The 19372-nt window shown below is 46.1% G+C and overlaps 16 non-coding genes across 16 annotated transcripts; all 16 read left to right on the top strand.

Annotated features, from left to right (window-relative positions):
* The first annotated feature begins 685 nt into the window (after window positions 1-685).
* Window positions 686-758, top strand: TRNAA-AGC (transfer RNA alanine (anticodon AGC)). Its single transcript has one exon. It is a non-coding gene; the product is annotated as a tRNA-Ala (tRNA).
* A 106-nt stretch (window positions 759-864) lies between these two features.
* Window positions 865-963, top strand: TRNAY-GUA (transfer RNA tyrosine (anticodon GUA)). Its single transcript has 2 exons — window positions 865-901; window positions 928-963. It is a non-coding gene; the product is annotated as a tRNA-Tyr (tRNA).
* A 740-nt stretch (window positions 964-1703) lies between these two features.
* Window positions 1704-1776, top strand: TRNAA-AGC (transfer RNA alanine (anticodon AGC)). Its single transcript has one exon. It is a non-coding gene; the product is annotated as a tRNA-Ala (tRNA).
* A 106-nt stretch (window positions 1777-1882) lies between these two features.
* On the top strand, window positions 1883-1981 carry TRNAY-GUA (transfer RNA tyrosine (anticodon GUA)). Its single transcript has 2 exons — window positions 1883-1919; window positions 1946-1981. It is a non-coding gene; the product is annotated as a tRNA-Tyr (tRNA).
* A 739-nt stretch (window positions 1982-2720) lies between these two features.
* Window positions 2721-2793, top strand: TRNAA-AGC (transfer RNA alanine (anticodon AGC)). Its single transcript has one exon. It is a non-coding gene; the product is annotated as a tRNA-Ala (tRNA).
* A 106-nt stretch (window positions 2794-2899) lies between these two features.
* TRNAY-GUA (transfer RNA tyrosine (anticodon GUA)) lies at window positions 2900-2998 on the top strand. The gene is made up of 2 exons: window positions 2900-2936; window positions 2963-2998. It is a non-coding gene; the product is annotated as a tRNA-Tyr (tRNA).
* Window positions 2999-4932: 1934 nt separating this feature from the next.
* On the top strand, window positions 4933-5031 carry TRNAY-GUA (transfer RNA tyrosine (anticodon GUA)). Its single transcript has 2 exons — window positions 4933-4969; window positions 4996-5031. It is a non-coding gene; the product is annotated as a tRNA-Tyr (tRNA).
* A 6808-nt stretch (window positions 5032-11839) lies between these two features.
* On the top strand, window positions 11840-11938 carry TRNAY-GUA (transfer RNA tyrosine (anticodon GUA)). The gene is made up of 2 exons: window positions 11840-11876; window positions 11903-11938. It is a non-coding gene; the product is annotated as a tRNA-Tyr (tRNA).
* Window positions 11939-12856: 918 nt separating this feature from the next.
* Window positions 12857-12955, top strand: TRNAY-GUA (transfer RNA tyrosine (anticodon GUA)). The gene is made up of 2 exons: window positions 12857-12893; window positions 12920-12955. It is a non-coding gene; the product is annotated as a tRNA-Tyr (tRNA).
* Window positions 12956-13873: 918 nt separating this feature from the next.
* TRNAY-GUA (transfer RNA tyrosine (anticodon GUA)) lies at window positions 13874-13972 on the top strand. The gene is made up of 2 exons: window positions 13874-13910; window positions 13937-13972. It is a non-coding gene; the product is annotated as a tRNA-Tyr (tRNA).
* A 738-nt stretch (window positions 13973-14710) lies between these two features.
* TRNAA-AGC (transfer RNA alanine (anticodon AGC)) lies at window positions 14711-14783 on the top strand. Its single transcript has one exon. It is a non-coding gene; the product is annotated as a tRNA-Ala (tRNA).
* A 106-nt stretch (window positions 14784-14889) lies between these two features.
* Window positions 14890-14988, top strand: TRNAY-GUA (transfer RNA tyrosine (anticodon GUA)). The gene is made up of 2 exons: window positions 14890-14926; window positions 14953-14988. It is a non-coding gene; the product is annotated as a tRNA-Tyr (tRNA).
* A 739-nt stretch (window positions 14989-15727) lies between these two features.
* TRNAA-AGC (transfer RNA alanine (anticodon AGC)) lies at window positions 15728-15800 on the top strand. Its single transcript has one exon. It is a non-coding gene; the product is annotated as a tRNA-Ala (tRNA).
* A 943-nt stretch (window positions 15801-16743) lies between these two features.
* TRNAA-UGC (transfer RNA alanine (anticodon UGC)) lies at window positions 16744-16816 on the top strand. Its single transcript has one exon. It is a non-coding gene; the product is annotated as a tRNA-Ala (tRNA).
* A 1370-nt stretch (window positions 16817-18186) lies between these two features.
* TRNAA-AGC (transfer RNA alanine (anticodon AGC)) lies at window positions 18187-18259 on the top strand. Its single transcript has one exon. It is a non-coding gene; the product is annotated as a tRNA-Ala (tRNA).
* Window positions 18260-19202: 943 nt separating this feature from the next.
* On the top strand, window positions 19203-19275 carry TRNAA-AGC (transfer RNA alanine (anticodon AGC)). Its single transcript has one exon. It is a non-coding gene; the product is annotated as a tRNA-Ala (tRNA).
* Window positions 19276-19372: the final 97 nt, after the last annotated feature.

The following is a 19372-nucleotide window of genomic DNA, read 5'->3' on the forward strand; positions in this document are numbered from 1 at the left end:
GCATCCCATGATACAACAGCGTCTTCCTTACTCCACCGCTTTAGTGGAAAACGGCCCACATCTCTGGCAAACCATTTTTGGGCTTCTACCTGCCAGGGTAATTACCTATTACTGTTACCCTGACTCAATTAAAAAAGGGGAGTCGGGCAGCTTGCTAGAAAGAGTTACAAAGTTCAGCTGGGTAGGGTTGAGGATCAAAGGCCAAAAAAGACTCTTGTGGGGTATCCTTTCATAGCTCAGTGGCCATCAAGTTCCCCCTTTTTAGCCTCACTGCACCTCAGTCCAGAGCACAAAATAAAAGCAACAAGGGCAAGAGTGCTTTCTCCCACTTTCCATTCCATCTACTAGGTCATTGGAGAAGAACTAAAGTCAGTAGCGACCCTTATTGGCAGCAGCCCACTACTTTGTTTGAAGACAAAGTGCTTTGTATTTGACTTAATACCTCTAGCGACCCGTTTTGTCTGCTTCCACTCTTGGGAGTCTGATTACTTTTTACCGGTTGTATCACACCTTTCTAAAATTCCTACTTTTTGTTGACCCCTTGCTCAACACTCTGTGAAGACAAAAGAAATGTTGTAAAATACACAGTCCTCCATTCCAATGAAACTGTGTGGCGTTCCATCGTTAACTCTGACATCGCAGTTCCGCTCATCCGCCCGCGTCTCTTGCGCAGATGTGTATAGATGGGGGATTAGCTCAAATGGTAGAGCGCTCGCTTAGCATGCGAGAGGTAGCGGGATCGATGCCCGCATCCTCCACACACATGCTTTTCCATCTGGAACCCCAGAGACAAACACTCATTTTCTGCACCTTCCGCTCGCTAGGAATGAGGATCAAAGGCTGGCAAAACCTTAGCTGGGGTATCCTTCGATAGCTCAGCTGGTAGAGCGGAGGACTGTAGATTGACAAAATGTTGAGAAAACTGTAATCCTTAGGTCGCTGGTTCGATTCCGGCTCGAAGGAACTTTTACGTCACGTTGATAACACACCGTCTTTCTTGTTGACCCTTTCCCGTTTGCATCCCATGATACAACAGCGTCTTCCTTACTCCACCGCTTTAGTGGAAAACGGCCCACATCTCTGGCAAACCATTTTTGGGCTTCTACCTGCCAGGGTAATTACCTATTACTGTTACCCTGACTCAATTAAAAAAGGGGAGTCGGGCAGCTTGCTAGAAAGAGTTACAGAGTTCAGCTGGGTAGGGTTGAGGATCAAAGGCCAAAAAAAGACTCTTGTGGGGTATCCTTTCATAGCTCAGTGGCCATCAAGTTCCCCCTTTTTAGCCTCACTGCACCTCAGTCCAGAGCACAAAAAAAAAGCAACAAGGGCAAGAGTGCTTTCTCCCACTTTCCATTCCATCTACTAGGTCATTGGAGAAGAACTAAAGTCAGTAGCGACCCTTATTGGCAGCAGCCCACTACTTTGTTTGAAGACAAAGTGCTTTGTATTTGACTTAATACCTCTAGCGACCCGTTTTGTCTGCTTCCACTTTTGGGAGTCTGATTACTTTTTACCGGTTGTATCACACCTTTCTAAAATTCCTACTTTTTGTTGACCCCTTGCTCAACACTCTGTGAAGACAAAAGAAATGTTGTAAAATACACAGTCCTCCATTCCAATGAAACTGTGTGGCGTTCCATCGTTAACTCTGACATCGCAGTTCCGCTCATCCGCCCGCGTCTCTTGCGCAGATGTGTATAGATGGGGGATTAGCTCAAATGGTAGAGCGCTCGCTTAGCATGCGAGAGGTAGCGGGATCGATGCCCGCATCCTCCACACACATGCTTTTCCATCTTGAACCCCAGAGACAAACACTCATTTTCTGCACCTTCCGCTCGCTAGGAATGAGGATCAAAGGCTGGCAAAACCTTAGCTGGGGTATCCTTCGATAGCTCAGCTGGTAGAGCGGAGGACTGTAGATTCACAAAATGTTGAGAAAACTGTAATCCTTAGGTCGCTGGTTCGATTCCGGCTCGAAGGAACTTTTACGTCACGTTGATAACACACCGTCTTTCTTGTTGACCCTTTCCCGTTTGCATCCCATGATACAACAGCGTCTTCCTTACTCCACCGCTTTAGTGGAAAACGGCCCACATCTCTGGCAAACCATTTTTGGGCTTCTACCTGCCAGGGTAATTACCTATTACTGTTACCCTGACTCAATTAAAAAAGGGGAGTCGGGCAGCTTGCTAGAAAGAGTTACAGAGTTCAGCTGGGTAGGGTTGAGGATCAAAGGCCAAAAAAGACTCTTGTGGGGTATCCTTTCATAGCTCAGTGGCCATCAAGTTCCCCCTTTTTAGCCTCACTGCACCTCAGTCCAGAGCACAAAAAAAAAGCAACAAGGGCAAGAGTGCTTTCTCCCACTTTCCATTCCATCTACTAGGTCATTGGAGAAGAACTAAAGTCAGTAGCGACCCTTATTGGCAGCAGCCCACTACTTTGTTTGAAGACAAAGTGCTTTGTATTTGACTTAATACCTCTAGCGACCCGTTTTGTCTGCTTCCACTTTTGGGAGTCTGATTACTTTTTACCGGTTGTATCACACCTTTCTAAAATTCCTACTTTTTGTTGACCCCTTGCTCAACACTCTGTGAAGACAAAAGAAATGTTGTAAAATACACAGTCCTCCATTCCAATGAAACTGTGTGGCGTTCCATCGTTAACTCTGACATCGCAGTTCCGCTCATCCGCCCGCGTCTCTTGCGCAGATGTGTATAGATGGGGGATTAGCTCAAATGGTAGAGCGCTCGCTTAGCATGCGAGAGGTAGCGGGATCGATGCCCGCATCCTCCACACACATGCTTTTCCATCTTGAACCCCAGAGACAAACACTCATTTTCTGCACCTTCCGCTCGCTAGGAATGAGGATCAAAGGCTGGCAAAACCTTAGCTGGGGTATCCTTCGATAGCTCAGCTGGTAGAGCGGAGGACTGTAGATTGACAAAATGTTGAGAAAACTGTAATCCTTAGGTCGCTGGTTCGATTCCGGCTCGAAGGAACTTTTACGTCACGTTGATAACACACCGTCTTTCTTGTTGACCCTTTGCCGTTTGCATCCCATGATACAACAGCGTCTTCCTTACTCCACCGCTTTAGTGGAAAACGGCCCACATCTCTGGCAAACCATTTTTGGGCTTCTACCTGCCAGGGTAATTACCTATTACTGTTACCCTGACTCAATTAAAAAAGGGGAGTCGGGCAGCTTGCTAGAAAGAGTTACAGAGTTCAGCTGGGTAGGGTTGAGGATCAAAGGCCAAAAAAGACTCTTGTGGGGTATCCTTTCATAGCTCAGTGGCCATCAAGTTCCCCCTTTTTAGCCTCACTGCACCTCAGTCCAGAGCACAAAAAAAAAGCAACAAGGGCAAGAGTGCTTTCTCCCACTTTCCATTCCATCTACTAGGTCATTGGAGAAGAACTAAAGTCAGTAGCGACCCTTATTGGCAGCAGCCCACTACTTTGTTTGAAGACAAAGTGCTTTGTATTTGACTTAATACCTCTAGCGACCCGTTTTGTCTGCTTCCACTTTTGGGAGTCTGATTACTTTTTACCGGTTGTATCACACCTTTCTAAAATTCCTACTTTTTGTTGACCCCTTGCTCAACACTCTGTGAAGACAAAAGAAATGTTGTAAAATACACAGTCCTCCATTCCAATGAAACTGTGTGGCGTTCCATCGTTAACTCTGACATCGCAGTTCCGCTCATCCGCCCGCGTCTCTTGCGCAGATGTGTATAGATGTGGGATTAGCTCAAATGGTGGAGCGCTCGCTTAGCATGCGAGAGTTAGCGGGATCGATGCCCGCATCCTCCACACACATGCTTTTCCATCTTGAACCCCAGAGACAAACACTCATTTTCTGCACCTTCCGCTCGCTCGGAATGAGGATCAAAGGCTGGCAAAACCTTAGCTGGGGTATCCTTCGATAGCTCAGCTGGTAGAGCGTGAGACTGTAGATTGACAAAATGTTGAGAAAACTGTAATCCTTAGGTCGCTGGTTCGATTCCGGCTCGAAGGAACTTTTACGTCACGTTGATAACACACCGTCTTTCTTGTTGACCCTTTCCCGTTTGCATCCCATGATACAACAGCGTCTTCCTTACTCCACCGCTTTAGTGGAAAACGGCCCACATCTCTGGCAAACCATTTTTGGGCTTCTACCTGCCAGGGTAATTACCTATTACTGTTACCCTGACTCAATTAAAAAAGGGGAGTCGGGCAGCTTGCTAGAAAGAGTTACAGAGTTCAGCTGGGTAGGGTTGAGGATCAAAGGCCAAAAAAGACTCTTGTGGGGTATCCTTTCATAGCTCAGTGGCCATCAAGTTCCCCCTTTTTAGCCTCACTGCACCTCAGTCCAGAGCACAAAAAAAAGCAACAAGGGCAAGAGTGCTTTCTCCCACTTTCCATTCCATCTACTAGGTCATTGGAGAAGAACTAAAGTCAGTAGCGACCCTTATTGGCAGCAGCCCACTACTTTGTTTGAAGACAAAGTGCTTTGTATTTGACTTAATACCTCTAGCGACCCGTTTTGTCTGCTTCCACTTTTGGGAGTCTGATTACTTTTTACCGGTTGTATCACACCTTTCTAAAATTCCTACTTTTTGTTGACCCCTTGCTCAACACTCTGTGAAGACAAAAGAAATGTTGTAAAATACACAGTCCTCCATTCCAATGAAACTGTGTGGCGTTCCATCGTTAACTCTGACATCGCAGTTCCGCTCATCCGCCCGCGTCTCTTGCGCAGATGTGTATAGATGGGGGCTTAGCTCAAATGGTAGAGCGCTCGCTTAGCATGCGAGAGGTAGCGGGATTGATGCCCGCATCCTCCACACACATGCTTTTCCATCTTGAACCCCAGAGACAAACACTCATTTTCTGCACCTTCCGCTCGCTAGGAATGAGGATCAAAGGCTGGCAAAACTTTAGCTGGGGTATCCTTCGATAGCTCAGCTGGTAGAGCGGAGGACTGTAGATTGACAAAATGTTGAGAAAACTGTAATCCTTAGGTCGCTGGTTCGATTCCGGCTCGAAGGAACTTTTACGTCACGTTGATAACACACCGTCTTTCTTGTTGACCCTTTCCCGTTTGCATCCCATGATACAACAGCGTCTTCCTTACTCCACCGCTTTAGTGGAAAACGGCCCACATCTCTGGCAAACCATTTTTGGGCTTCTACCTGCCAGGGTAATTACCTATTACTGTTACCCTGACTCAATTAAAAAAGGGGAGTCGGGCAGCTTGCTAGAAAGAGTTACAGAGTTCAGCTGGGTAGGTGTAAGGCTTGGTGGTGTATTCTCCACAGTCAGCATGCAACGCATGAGCTGGCGTGGAGGAGGTACACACACTAGCACCAGGAAACAGGCTATCCCTAGTATAGTGGAGGGGAGGACTGACTCCAATAGGAGATTGTGGCGCACAGAGCCGGTGCAGATCTGACAGCCACAAACAATGCTTTCGTTATAACGTCTCAGCGCAAAGTAGCGCTGAGCGCATAAACCAGAACTGAGGAGATCAGGACAGGTAGACAGAATGAACGCTTGCTAGCTAGCGGCTACTTAGCGACAGCAAGCGTCCAAAACCAGACAGACTGGAATGAGGCAGCCAATGCGATGCGGCGATGGCGTGCCTCACAAAGACAGGACAGGATAGTCAGAAAATAGCAGGATTAAGATAGATAAACGTAACACAGATAAATATACAATAAGTATGTTTTCCTAGCGTATTACAATTACAGCTATCAATGAAACTATTTGTAACGTCTGACTAACATATGTATATATCGGCAATGAACCGATATATGACATAAGCAGGAACGCTGACTAGGAATGGAGTAATACAGGGAACAGGACTCAGAAGGATTCGCTATCTCTTCGCAGAGATGAACGCAATCCACAAACAGTAACAGAACAGGATTCAGAAGGATTCGTTATCTCTTCGCAGAGATAAACGCAATCCACAAACGGTAACAGAACAGGATTCAGAAGGATTCGTTATCTCTTCGCAGAGATGAACGCAATCCACAAACAGGACCAGGAACAGGATAACTAGCTCAGCACGGGTGTTCACGGTACGCGCAAACTACCAAAACGTGCTGGAAAACTGACTAACTGAACACAGGATATAAACAGTTTGTGTACGTATACATCAGCGACACTGATGTATCACGTAACACAAATACAAGGAAAATAATAAACGTGCTGGTATGCATATATATTGGCAATGAACCAATATATGATGCAAAGACCAGCAAAGTATCTTTAACAAGAAACACGATCGGGGGCCAAAGCGACAGCAAGACAGGCTTAGGCTGAAGCTATGAAAACCCAAGGAAACCCTGCAGGAAGCAGATCTTTATACTGAGGTCATCCAATGGGAGCAGACATGCAGATTCCCACACAGGTGAATGATAATCAGTCACAAGCTGACAGCAGGGAAAGACAGACAAACCTATGCAGCTTGCATGGAAAGACATCAGAACTGCCTGGGCTGCAGCACTACTTCCAGCAATAGCTGCTGCAGCAGCGATCATTACAGTACCCCCGCCTTTAAAAGTGGATTCCAGACGCTTTTCAAAACTGAAATTTCCAACAAAACAGTCTGACTGATAATTCATGATGACCGGGACAGCCCGGCAAGACCGAATTCCAGAATCAGTCCCCACAAGACTGGACCCATCAGAACCAGAACCTACAGAACCATGCCCATCAGTACTACAAGCCCCAGTGTGACACCCATCAGAACCATGATTTCCAGAAGAAAGCCCTCCGAAACTCCCTGAGCGATACCCACCGCCTTCCAGGAACAGTTCAGAAACGCCAAAGCCTTTGCAATGCCCACCGGTACTGTCTTTACCAAGACAAAACCCACTGTTGAACCAGTCCAAGGCACCAGGACAAGTTTTCTCAGAGACCTCCCAGAACACCTTGAAGCTCCAAAGAGATCCCCATAGGTCAGAATGCCCCTTAGGCTCACATGGAGAACTATCAAGAACCCCTATGGAACCTAGGGCAATTCCCGAGTCAGGGCCACAAGGACAAACATCAATATCAGGGCTTTCAGGGACCAGAACCATCTCTGGGCATGCAGGCAGACTGGCAACATCAGAACATGTTCCCACTAAGGAAGCATCAGAGCACGCTAACACCTTAAACACACTTGGGCATTCTGGCACACAAAGAACATCTGGGCACACTGGCACAAGAGAAACCTCTGGGCATGTCAAGGAACTGTGAGCCTCAGGGTCAGCCAAGACAGGACCAAAACCAGGACTGGCCAAAAAAAAATCATCATGACTAGACTTCGCAACTACTGGATTTTTACACGAGAATGCAGGATCAGACTTAGATGTCGCTGATTCCAGCAAAGTCAGTAACAAATCAGATTCAGGGGCACTAACAAGACAGGACAAATCTTCTGATGTATGCACTGAACCAGATAGGGACTCCACAACTACCTCTGGACTGGACAGAGACTCATCTAATACACTGGATTGGAGCTCATGAGGCGCTGCAGAACAAGTCAGCATTGCAGCAGCCCCCACTGGACTAGGCAAAACTGAGGAATTCCCTGGACAGGAAGGGGACTCTGGAACCTCTGCCACAGCGGCCAGAGAACCAGAATCTTTCAGGATACAGGGCTGGGTTTCAGGAACACACATCAGACCGGACTGAAATTCTGAGATTTCTATTATTTTGACCAGAGAATCAGAATTATCCATGTTACAGGGCAAGACTTCTGAAACATTCAGAGGACAGGGCTGGAGTTCCTCGGCTGTTACAACACTGGAGAGGGACTCAACATTGGTTAAATCAGACTGTGTACAGGGCAAGGTATCTAACACAATTGCTGACGAGGACAATATTTCAATGGCTTCTGCTTTGCTGGGCAGAAATTCACCAAGTTTTATTAGAGCAGACTGTAATTCCAAAACAGCTGCTAGACAAGTGAATATTACTGCAACACCAACTGAGGTAAGCAGTGCCTCAGACCCTTCTGCTAGAGGGTTTGAAATATCCAAAGTACTGGGTGAAGCATAAGACTCTACGACCACAGCTTCACTGGACAGGATCACTGAACAGTCCATATTGCAGGGCAAAACCATGGAAGCACCTGCTGGACAGCATAATGATTCTGTGACCTGAGTTTCATTGGAGAGATCTACTGCACAATTCATGGTACAGGGCAAATTTACTGGAAGATTTTCTGAACAAGGTAATAATTCTGCGATTTCAGGTTCACATAGCAGATGCTCTGAGCTATTCATGAAACTAGAGCGAGGTGTAGAAACAGGAAGATCAAGACACAATGTTTGCGCATCTGAATCACCATTCATTTGTAAAATTGGAAAATTCAGATGCCGGGGTTCTGATGTTTCTAGACGGAATTGCTGGGACTCGGAAACTGATGTAGTGCATCTATTGGCATCTGCTGGATCAGACAGGAGTTGAACTTTATTAACACAGGTAATTTCTGCAGAAGTGTTTGCAGAGACAGGCAAGATTTTTCTGGTGTCTGTTTCACTAAACAAAGAGTCATGAGTACTGGCTAGGCTGGACTCGGAAGTCAGCAGGACCTCTGGCTTCTCTGCTGAGAAATTTGCGCAGGGCAAGGTTAAGAATGTATCAGTGGCTTCTGTTTTACTGGTAAGTAACACTGAGTTATCCATGGTACAGGGTGGAATTGCAGGAACTTCAATTTCACACAAAAAGAGCTCCGAATCACCTGCTGAATCAGCCAAAGGTGCTGAAGCAGGCGGGTCAGAACGCCAAATTTGCGAATTCGGAGTCACATAAAAATCATCCAAAATCAGTTCCAACACATCAATCAAGGGAGCCACACAGTCATACCTACACACACCAGCCTCTATTAGGTTATAGGCTGACTTAATGCATGCGTTCAATACCATTTCACTTTTTGCACTGTAAAATTGACAAAATGAACTTGAATCATTCTTCCATTCACAGACCAGGGCTTCCATCTCTCCCCTCTCGAATGGAGGATCCCATGCATACTTAACAGCGAAACATTTAGGCTGATCACAGTCTGCAGATATGATTGTGGCAGGCACATGTATAGGGTTAATTAGCAGGTGATTGGCAGATTCCTTATTCTTAAGAATCTCCAATACCTGTAGCAAGTGTTTAACTGTAGTGTATGCAAACTTTCCTTGCTTTACAAATAAGTTGATTTGTTCAATACTCTGTAATATCTCCTCATAATCATACTCAGATAATTCTTTTAAACACAAATCTTTATTTTCCCTAGCCAGGGAGGAAAGTTCATTAGTAGTTTCATAAGTCCATTTAACTCCCCTGAAAGACAATTGCATTTCATTATCTGTTAATGGCAGAATCTCATTCTAGGTCTCAGTCGCTAAGGATAACGATTCTGCAGATTGGACACGTTTCTTAGAACGTTTGCGTTTTGCCTTTGACCTTGCGGTTTTTGGTGATTTATTCAAAGCTGCAGGAAAATTATCAGTAACACTTTCTGCTTGCTGCTCATTCTTGCAAGCAATTGAAGGAGCAGCTGATTGGCCTGCTGCCAGGAGTTCATTAAGAGGAAAAGGCAATGGATCTATGCGCAACCAGTTATGGATCACAAACGCTAGAAATTCCAGCGGTTTCTCTTTCAAATCGGAATGATTGAGAACATCAAATGCCCACTGGAATAATTCCCCTTTAAACAAAATATAACTTAGTTGGAGTGCCCAGGTTGAAACAGGAGTCGCTTGGAGATCAGGATTGGACAGGAACCTGGCACATTCAGAGAAAAACTCATTTTCTGTTTCAGAGCTAAGTTCTTCAAATTTCTTAAAGGAACAGGAACCATAATTAACAGTGTCATACTTTCTGGGAATCCCCCCCACAATGGGGATTGGTAATGGGGTTTTCATAGTGTAAGGCTTGGTGGTGTATTCTCCACAGTCAGCATGCAACGCATGAGCTGGCGTGGAGGAGGTACACACACTAGCACCAGGAAACAGGCTATCCCTAGTATAGTGGAGGGGAGGACTGACTCCAATAGGAGATTGTGGCGCACAGAGCCGGTGCAGATCTGACAGCCACAAACAATGCTTTCGTTATAACGTCTCAGCGCAAAGTAGCGCTGAGCGCATAAACCAGAACTGAGGAGATCAGGACAGGTAGACAGAATGAACGCTTGCTAGCTAGCGGCTACTTAGCGACAGCAAGCGTCCAAAACCAGACAGACTGGAATGAGGCAGCCAATGCGATGCGGCGATGGCGTGCCTCACAAAGACAGGACAGGATAGTCAGAAAATAGCAGGATTAAGATAGATAAACGTAACACAGATAAATATACAATAAGTATGTTTTCCTAGCGTATTACAATTACAGCTATCAATGAAACTATTTGTAACGTCTGACTAACATATGTATATATCGGCAATGAACCGATATATGACATAAGCAGGAACGCTGACTAGGAATGGAGTAATACAGGGAACAGGACTCAGAAGGATTCGCTATCTCTTCGCAGAGATGAACGCAATCCACAAACAGTAACAGAACAGGATTCAGAAGGATTCGTTATCTCTTCGAAGAGATAAACGCAATCCACAAACGGTAACAGAACAGGATTCAGAAGGATTCGTTATCTCTTCGCAGAGATGAACGCAATCCACAAACAGGACCAGGAACAGGATAACTAGCTCAGCACGGGTGTTCACGGTACGCGCAAACTACCAAAACGTGCTGGAAAACTGACTAACTGAACACAGGATATAAACAGTTTGTGTACGTATACATCAGCGACACTGATGTATCACGTAACACAAATACAAGGAAAATAATAAACGTGCTGGTATGCATATATATTGGCAATGAACCAATATATGATGCAAAGACCAGCAAAGTATCTTTAACAAGAAACACGATCGGGGGCCAAAGCGACAGCAAGACAGGCTTAGGCTGAAGCTATGAAAACCCAAGGAAACCCTGCAGGAAGCAGATCTTTATACTGAGGTCATCCAATGGGAGCAGACATGCAGATTCCCACACAGGTGAATGATAATCAGTCACAAGCTGACAGCAGGGAAAGACAGACAAACCTATGCAGCTTGCATGGAAAGACATCAGAACTGCCTGAGCTGCAGCACTACTTCCAGCAATAGCTGCTGCAGCAGCGATCATTACAGTAGGGTTGAGGATCAAAGGCCAAAAAAGACTCTTGTGGGGTATCCTTTCATAGCTCAGCGGCCATCAAGTTCCCCCTTTTTAGCCTCACTGCACCTCAGTCCAGAGCACAAAAAAAAAAGCAACAAGGGCAAGAGTGCTATCTCCCACTTTCCATTCCATCTACTAGGTCATTGGAGAAGAACTAAAGTCAGTAGCGACCCTTATTGGCAGCAGCCCACTACTTTGTTTGAAGACAAAGTGCTTTGTATTTGACTTAATACCTCTAGCGACCCGTTTTGTCTGCTTCCACTTTTGGGAGTCTGATTACTTTTTACCGGTTGTATCACACCTTTCTAAAATTCCTACTTTTTGTTGACCCCTTGCTCAACACTCTGTGAAGACAAAAGAAATGTTGTAAAATACACAGTCCTCCATTCCAATGAAACTGTGTGGCGTTCCATCGTTAACTCTGACATCGCAGTTCCGCTCATCCGCCCGCGTCTCTTGCGCAGATGTGTATAGATGGGGGATTAGCTCAAATGGTAGAGCGCTCGCTTAGCATGCGAGAGGTAGCGGGATTGATGCCCGCATCCTCCACACACATGCTTTTCCATCTTGAACCCCAGAGACAAACACTCATTTTCTGCACCTTCCGCTCGCTAGGAATGAGGATCAAAGGCTGGCAAAACCTTAGCTGGCGTATCCTTCGATAGCTCAGCTGGTAGAGCGGAGGACTGTAGATTGACAAAATGTTGAGAAAACTGTAATCCTTAGGTCGCTGGTTCGATTCCGGCTCGAAGGAACTTTTACGTCACGTTGATAACACACCGTCTTTCTTGTTGACCCTTTCCCGTTTGCATCCCATGATACAACAGCGTCTTCCTTACTCCACCGCTTTAGTGGAAAACGGCCCACATCTCTGGCAAACCATTTTTGGGCTTCTACCTGCCAGGGTAATTACCTATTACTGTTACCCTGACTCAATTAAAAAAGGGGAGTCGGGCAGCTTGCTAGAAAGAGTTACAGAGTTCAGCTGGGTAGGGTTGAGGATCAAAGGCCAAAAAAGACTCTTGTGGGGTATCCTTTCATAGCTCAGTGGCCATCAAGTTCCCCCTTTTTAGCCTCACTGCACCTCAGTCCAGAGCACAAAAAAAAAGCAACAAGGGCAAGAGTGCTATCTCCCACTTTCCATTCCATCTACTAGGTCATTGGAGAAGAACTAAAGTCAGTAGCGACCCTTATTGGCAGCAGCCCACTACTTTGTTTGAAGACAAAGTGCTTTGTATTTGACTTAATACCTCTAGCGACCCGTTTTGTCTGCTTCCACTTTTGGGAGTCTGATTACTTTTTACCGGTTGTATCACACCTTTCTAAAATTCCTACTTTTTGTTGACCCCTTGCTCAACACTCTGTGAAGACAAAAGAAATGTTGTAAAATACACAGTCCTCCATTCCAATGAAACTGTGTGGCGTTCCATCGTTAACTCTGACATCGCAGTTCCGCTCATCCGCCCGCGTCTCTTGCGCAGATGTGTATAGATGGGGGATTAGCTCAAATGGTAGAGCGCTCGCTTAGCATGCGAGAGGTAGCGGGATTGATGCCCGCATCCTCCACACACATGCTTTTCCATCTTGAACCCCAGAGACAAACACTCATTTTCTGCACCTTCCGCTCGCTAGGAATGAGGATCAAAGGCTGGCAAAACCTTAGCTGGCGTATCCTTCGATAGCTCAGCTGGTAGAGCGGAGGACTGTAGATTGACAAAATGTTGAGAAAACTGTAATCCTTAGGTCGCTGGTTCGATTCCGGCTCGAAGGAACTTTTACGTCACGTTGATAACACACCGTCTTTCTTGTTGACCCTTTCCCGTTTGCATCCCATGATACAACAGCGTCTTCCTTACTCCACCGCTTTAGTGGAAAACGGCCCACATCTCTGGCAAACCATTTTTGGGCTTCTACCTGCCAGGGTAATTACCTATTACTGTTACCCTGACTCAATTAAAAAAGGGGAGTCGGGCAGCTTGCTAGAAAGAGTTACAGAGTTCAGCTGGGTAGGGTTGAGGATCAAAGGCCAAAAAAGACTCTTGTGGGGTATCCTTTCATAGCTCAGTGGCCATCAAGTTCCCCCTTTTTAGCCTCACTGCACCTCAGTCCAGAGCACAAAAAAAAAGCAACAAGGGCAAGAGTGCTATCTCCCACTTTCCATTCCATCTACTAGGTCATTGGAGAAGAACTAAAGTCAGTAGCGACCCTTATTGGCAGCAGCCCACTACTTTGTTTGAAGACAAAGTGCTTTGTATTTGACTTAATACCTCTAGCGACCCGTTTTGTCTGCTTCCACTTTTGGGAGTCTGATTACTTTTTACCGGTTGTATCACACCTTTCTAAAATTCCTACTTTTTGTTGACCCCTTGCTCAACACTCTGTGAAGACAAAAGAAATGTTGTAAAATACACAGTCCTCCATTCCAATGAAACTGTGTGGCGTTCCATCGTTAACTCTGACATCGCAGTTCCGCTCATCTGCCCGCGTCTCTTGCGCAGATGTGTATAGATGGGGGATTAGCTCAAATGGTAGAGCGCTCGCTTAGCATGCGAGAGGTAGCGGGATTGATGCCCGCATCCTCCACACACATGCTTTTCCATCTTGAACCCCAGAGACAAACACTCATTTTCTGCACCTTCCGCTCGCTAGGAATGAGGATCAAAGGCTGGCAAAACCTTAGCTGGGGTATCCTTCGATAGCTCAGCTGGTAGAGCGGAGGACTGTAGATTGACAAAATGTTGAGAAAACTGTAATTCTTAGGTCGCTGGTTCGATTCCGGCTCGAAGGAACTTTTACGTCACATTGATAACACACCGTCTTTCTTGTTGACCCTTTCCCGTTTGCATCCCATGATACAACAGCGTCTTCCTTACTCCACCGCTTTAGTGGAAAACGGCCCACATCTCTGGCAAACCATTTTTGGGCTTCTACCTGCCAGGGTAATTACCTATTACTGTTACCCTGACTCAATTAAAAAAGGGGAGTCGGGCAGCTTGCTAGAAAGAGTTACAGAGTTCAGCTGGGTAGGGTTGAGGATCAAAGGCCAAAAAAGACTCTTGTGGGGTATCCTTTCATAGCTCAGTGGCCATCAAGTTCCCCATTTTTAGCCTCACTGCACCTCAGTCCAGAGCACAAAAAAAAGCAACAAGGGCAAGAGTGCTTTCTCCCACTTTCCATTCCATCTACTAGGTCATTGGAGAAGAACTAAAGTCAGTAGCGACCCTTATTGGCAGCAGCCCACTACTTTGTTTGAAGACAAAGTGCTTTGTATTTGACTTAATACCTCTAGCGACCCGTGTTGTCTGCTTCCACTTTTGGGAGTCTGATTACTTTTTACCGGTTGTATCACACCTTTCTAAAATTCCTACTTTTTGTTGACCCCTTGCTCAACACTCTGTGAAGACAAAAGAAATGTTGTAAAATACACAGTCCTCCATTCCAATGAAACTGTGTGGCGTTCCATCGTTAACTCTGACATCGCAGTTCCGCTCGTCCGCCCGCGTCTCTTGCGCAGATGTGTATAGATGGGGGATTAGCTCAAATGGTAGAGCGCTCGCTTAGCATGCGAGAGGTAGCGGGATCGATGCCCGCATCCTCCACACACATGCTTTTCCACCTTGAACCCCAGAGACAAACACTCATTTTCTGCACCTTCCGCTCGCTAGGAATGAGGATCAAAGGCTGGCAAAAGCTTAGCTGGGGTATCCTTCGATAGCTCAGCTGGTAGAGCGGAGGACTGTAGATTGACAAAATGTTGAGAAAACTGTAATCCTTAGGTCGCTGGTTCGATTCCGGCTCGAAGGAACTTTTACGTCACGTTGATAACACACCGTCTTTCTTGTTGACCCTTTCCCGTTTGCATCCCATGATACAACAGCGTCTTCCTTACTCCACCGCTTTAGTGGAAAACGGCCCACATCTCTGGCAAACCATTTTTGGGCTTCTACCTGCCAGGGTAATTACCTATTACTGTTACCCTGACTCAATTAAAAAAGGGGAGTCGGGCAGCTTGCTAGAAAGAGTTACAGAGTTCAGCTGGGTAGGGTTGAGGATCAAAGGCCAAAAAAGACTCTTGTGGGGTATCCTTTCATAGCTCAGTGGCCATCAAGTTACCCCTTTTTAGCCTCACTGCACCTCAGTCCAGAGCACAAAAAAAAAGCAACAAGGGCAAGAGTGCTTTCTCCCACTTTCCATTCCATCTACTAGGTCATTGGAGAAGAACTAAAGTCAGTAGCGACCCTTATTGGCAGCAGCCCACTACTTTGTTTGAAGACAAAGTGCTTTGTATTTGACTTAATACCTCTAGCGACCTGTTTTGTCTGCTTCCACTTTTGGGAGTCTGATTACTTTTTACCGGTTGTATCACACCTTTCTAAAATTCCTACTTTTTGTTGACCCCTTGCTCAACACTCTGTGAAGACAAAAGAAATGTTGTAAAATACACAGTCCTCCATTCCAATGAAACTGTGTGGCGTTCCATCGTTAACTCTGACATCGCAGTTCCGCTCATCCACCCGCGTCTCTTGCGCAGATGTGTATATATGGGGGATTAGCTCAAATGGTAGAGCGCTCGCTTAGCATGCGAGAGGTAGCGGGATCGATGCCCGCATCCTCCACACACATGCTTTTCCATCTTGAACCCCAGAGACAAACACTCATTTTCTGCACCTTCCGCTCGCTAGGAATGAGGATCAAAGGCTGGCAAAACCTTAGCTGGGGTATCCTTCGATAGCTCAGCTGGTAGAGCGGAGGACTGTAGATTGACAAAATGTTGAGAAAACTGTAATCCTTAGGTCGCTGGTTCGATTCCGGCTCAAAGGAACTTTTACGTCACGTTGATAACACACCGTCTTTCTTGTTGACCCTTTCCCGTTTGCATCCCATGATACAACAGCGTCTTCCTTACTCCACCGCTTTAGTGGAAAACGGCCCACATCTCTGGCAAACCATTTTTGGGCTTCTACCAGCCAGGGTAATTACCTATTACTGTTACCCTGACTCAATTAAAAAAGGGGAGTCGGGCAGCTTGCTAGAAAGAGTTACAGAGTTCAGCTGGGTAGGGTTGAGGATCAAAGGCCAAAAAAGACTCTTGTGGGGTATCCTTTCATAGCTCAGTGGCCATCAAGTTCCCCCTTTTTAGCCTCACTGCACCTCAGTCCAGAGCACAAAAAAAAGCAACAAGGGCAAGAGTGCTTTCTCCCACTTTCCATTCCATCTACTAGGTCATTGGAGAAGAACTAAAGTCAGTAGCGACCCTTATTGGCAGCAGCCCACTACTTTGTTTGAAGACAAAGTGCTTTGTATTTGACTTAATACCTCTAGCGACCCGTTTTGTCTGCTTCCACTTTTGGGAGTCTGATTACTTTTTACCGGTTGTATCACACCTTTCTAAAATTCCTACTTTTTGTTGACCCCTTGCTCAACACTCTGTGAAGACAAAAGAAATGTTGTAAAATACACAGTCCTCCATTCCAATGAAACTGTGTGGCGTTCCATCGTTAACTCTGACATCGCAGTTCCGCTCATCCGCCCGCGTCTCTTGCGCAGATGTGTATAGATGGGGGATTAGCTCAAATGGTAGAGCGCTCGCTTTGCATGTGAGAGGTAGCGGGATCGATGCCCGCATCCTCCACACACATGCTTTTCCATCTTGAACCCCAGAGACAAACACTCATTTTGGCCTAGTGCACACCGGAGCGTTTCCGCTGCGGTTTGCGATCTGCTTGCGGGTGCGGATCCGCTAGGGTAATGTATTTCAATGGGCTGGTGCACACCAGAGCTGGAGGCGTTTTGCAGAAACGCATACTCCCGGGCTGCTGCAGATTTTGGATTGCGGATGCGTTTCTGCCTCAATGTTAAGTATAGGAAAACCGCAAACCGCTCTGAAAAACGGCACTTCAGAGCGGTTTGCCTGGCGTTTTTTGTTACAGTAGCTGTTCAGTAACAGCTTTACTGTAACAATACATGAAATCTACTACACCAAAACCGCTACACAAAACCGCAAAACGCTAGCTGAAACGCTACAGAAAAAGAAGAAAAAGCGTTTCAAAATCTGCTAGCATTTTGCGGATCTGCTAGCGGTTTTTGGTGTGCACCAGGCCTTTCTGCACCTTCCGCTCGCTAGGAATGAGGATCAAAGGCTGGCAAAACCTTAGCTGGGGTATCCTTCGATAGCTCAGCTGGTAGAGCGGAGGACTGTAGATTGACAAAATGTTGAGAAAACTGTAATCCTTAGGTCGCTGGTTCGATTCCGGCTCAAAGGAACTTTTACGTCACGTTGATAACACACCGTCTTTCTTGTTGACCCTTTCCCGTTTGCATCCCATGATACAACAGCGTCTTCCTTACTCCACCGCTTTAGTGGAAAACGGCCCACATCTCTGGCAAACCATTTTTGGGCTTCTACCTGCCAGGGTAATTACCTATTACTGTTACCCTGACTCAATTAAAAAAGGGGAGTCGGGCAGCTTGCTAGAAAGAGTTACAGAGTTCAGCTGGGTAGGGTTGAGGATCAAAGGCCAAAAAAGACTCTTGTGGGGTATCCTTTCATAGCTCAGTGGCCATCAAGTTCCCCCTTTTTAGCCTCACTGCACCTCAGTCCAGAGCACAAAAAAAAAGCAACAAGGGCAAGAGTGCTTTCTCCCACTTTCCATTCCATCTACTAGGTCATTGGAGAAGAACTAAAGTCAGTAGCGACCCTTATTGGCAGCAGCCCACTACTTTGTTTGAAGACAAAGTGCTTTGTATTTGACTTAATACCTCTAGCGACCCGTTTTGTCTGCTTCCACTTTTGGGAGTCTGATTACTTTTTACCGGTTGTATCACACCTTTCTAAAATTCCTACTTTTTGTTGACCCCTTGCTCAACACTCTGTGAAGACAAAAGAAATGTTGTAAAATACACAGTCCTCCATTCCAATGAAACTGTGTGGCGTTCCATCGTTAACTCTGACATCGCAGTTCCGCTCATCCGCCCGCGTCTCTTGCGCAGATGTGTATAGATGGGGGATTAGCTCAAATGGTAGAGCGCTCGCTTAGCATGCGAGAGGTAGCGGGATCGATGCCCGCATCCTCCACACACATGCTTTTCCATCTTGAACCCCAGAGACAAACACTCATTTTCTGCACCTTCCGCTCGCTAGGAATGAGGATCAAAGGCTGGCAAAACCTTAGCTGGGGTATCCTTCGATAGCTCAGCTGGTAGAGCGGAGGACTGTAGATTGACAAAATGTTGAGAAAACTGTAATCCTTAGGTCACTGGTTTGATTCCGGCTCGAAGGAACTTTTACGTCACGTTGATAACACACCGTCTTTCTTGTTGACCCTTTCCCGTTTGCATCCCATGATACAACAGCGTCTTCCTTACTCCACCGCTTTAGTGGAAAACGGCCCACATCTCTGGCAAACCATTTTTGGGCTTCTACCTGCCAGGGTAATTACCTATTACTGTTACCCTGACTCAATTAAAAAAGGGGAGTCGGGCAGCTTGCTAGAAAGAGTTACAGAGTTCAGCTGGGTAGGGTTGAGGATCAAAGGCCAAAAAAGACTCTTGTGGGGTATCCTTTCATAGCTCAGTGGCCATCAAGTTCCCCATTTTTAGCCTCACTGCACCTCAGTCCAGAGCACAAAAAAAAGCAACAAGGGCAAGAGTGCTTTCTCCCACTTTCCATTCCATCTACTAGGTCATTGGAGAAGAACTAAAGTCAGTAGCGACCCTTATTGGCAGCAGCCCACTACTTTGTTTGAAGACAAAGTGCTTTGTATTTGACTTAATACCTCTAGCGACCCGTTTTGTCTGCTTCCACTTTTGGGAGTCTGATTACTTTTTACCGGTTGTATCACACCTTTCTAAAATTCCTACTTTTTGTTGACCCCTTGCTCAACACTCTGTGAAGACAAAAGAAATGTTGTAAAATACACAGTCCTCCATTCCAATGAAACTGTGTGGCGTTCCATCGTTAACTCTGACATCGCAGTTCCGCTCATCCGCCCGCGTCTCTTGCGCAGATGTGTATAGATGGGGGATTAGCTCAAATGGTAGAGCGCTCGCTTAGCATGCGAGAGGTAGCGGGATCGATGCCCGCATCCTCCACACACATGCTTTTCCATCTTGAACCCCAGAGACAAACACTCATTTTCTGCACCTTCCGCTCGCTAGGAATGAGGATCAAAGGCTGGCAAAACCTTAG

The sequence above is a fragment of the Hyperolius riggenbachi genome, chromosome 4 (genome assembly GCF_040937935.1).
Source record: "Hyperolius riggenbachi isolate aHypRig1 chromosome 4, aHypRig1.pri, whole genome shotgun sequence".
Taxonomy (NCBI): Eukaryota; Metazoa; Chordata; class Amphibia; order Anura; family Hyperoliidae; genus Hyperolius; species Hyperolius riggenbachi.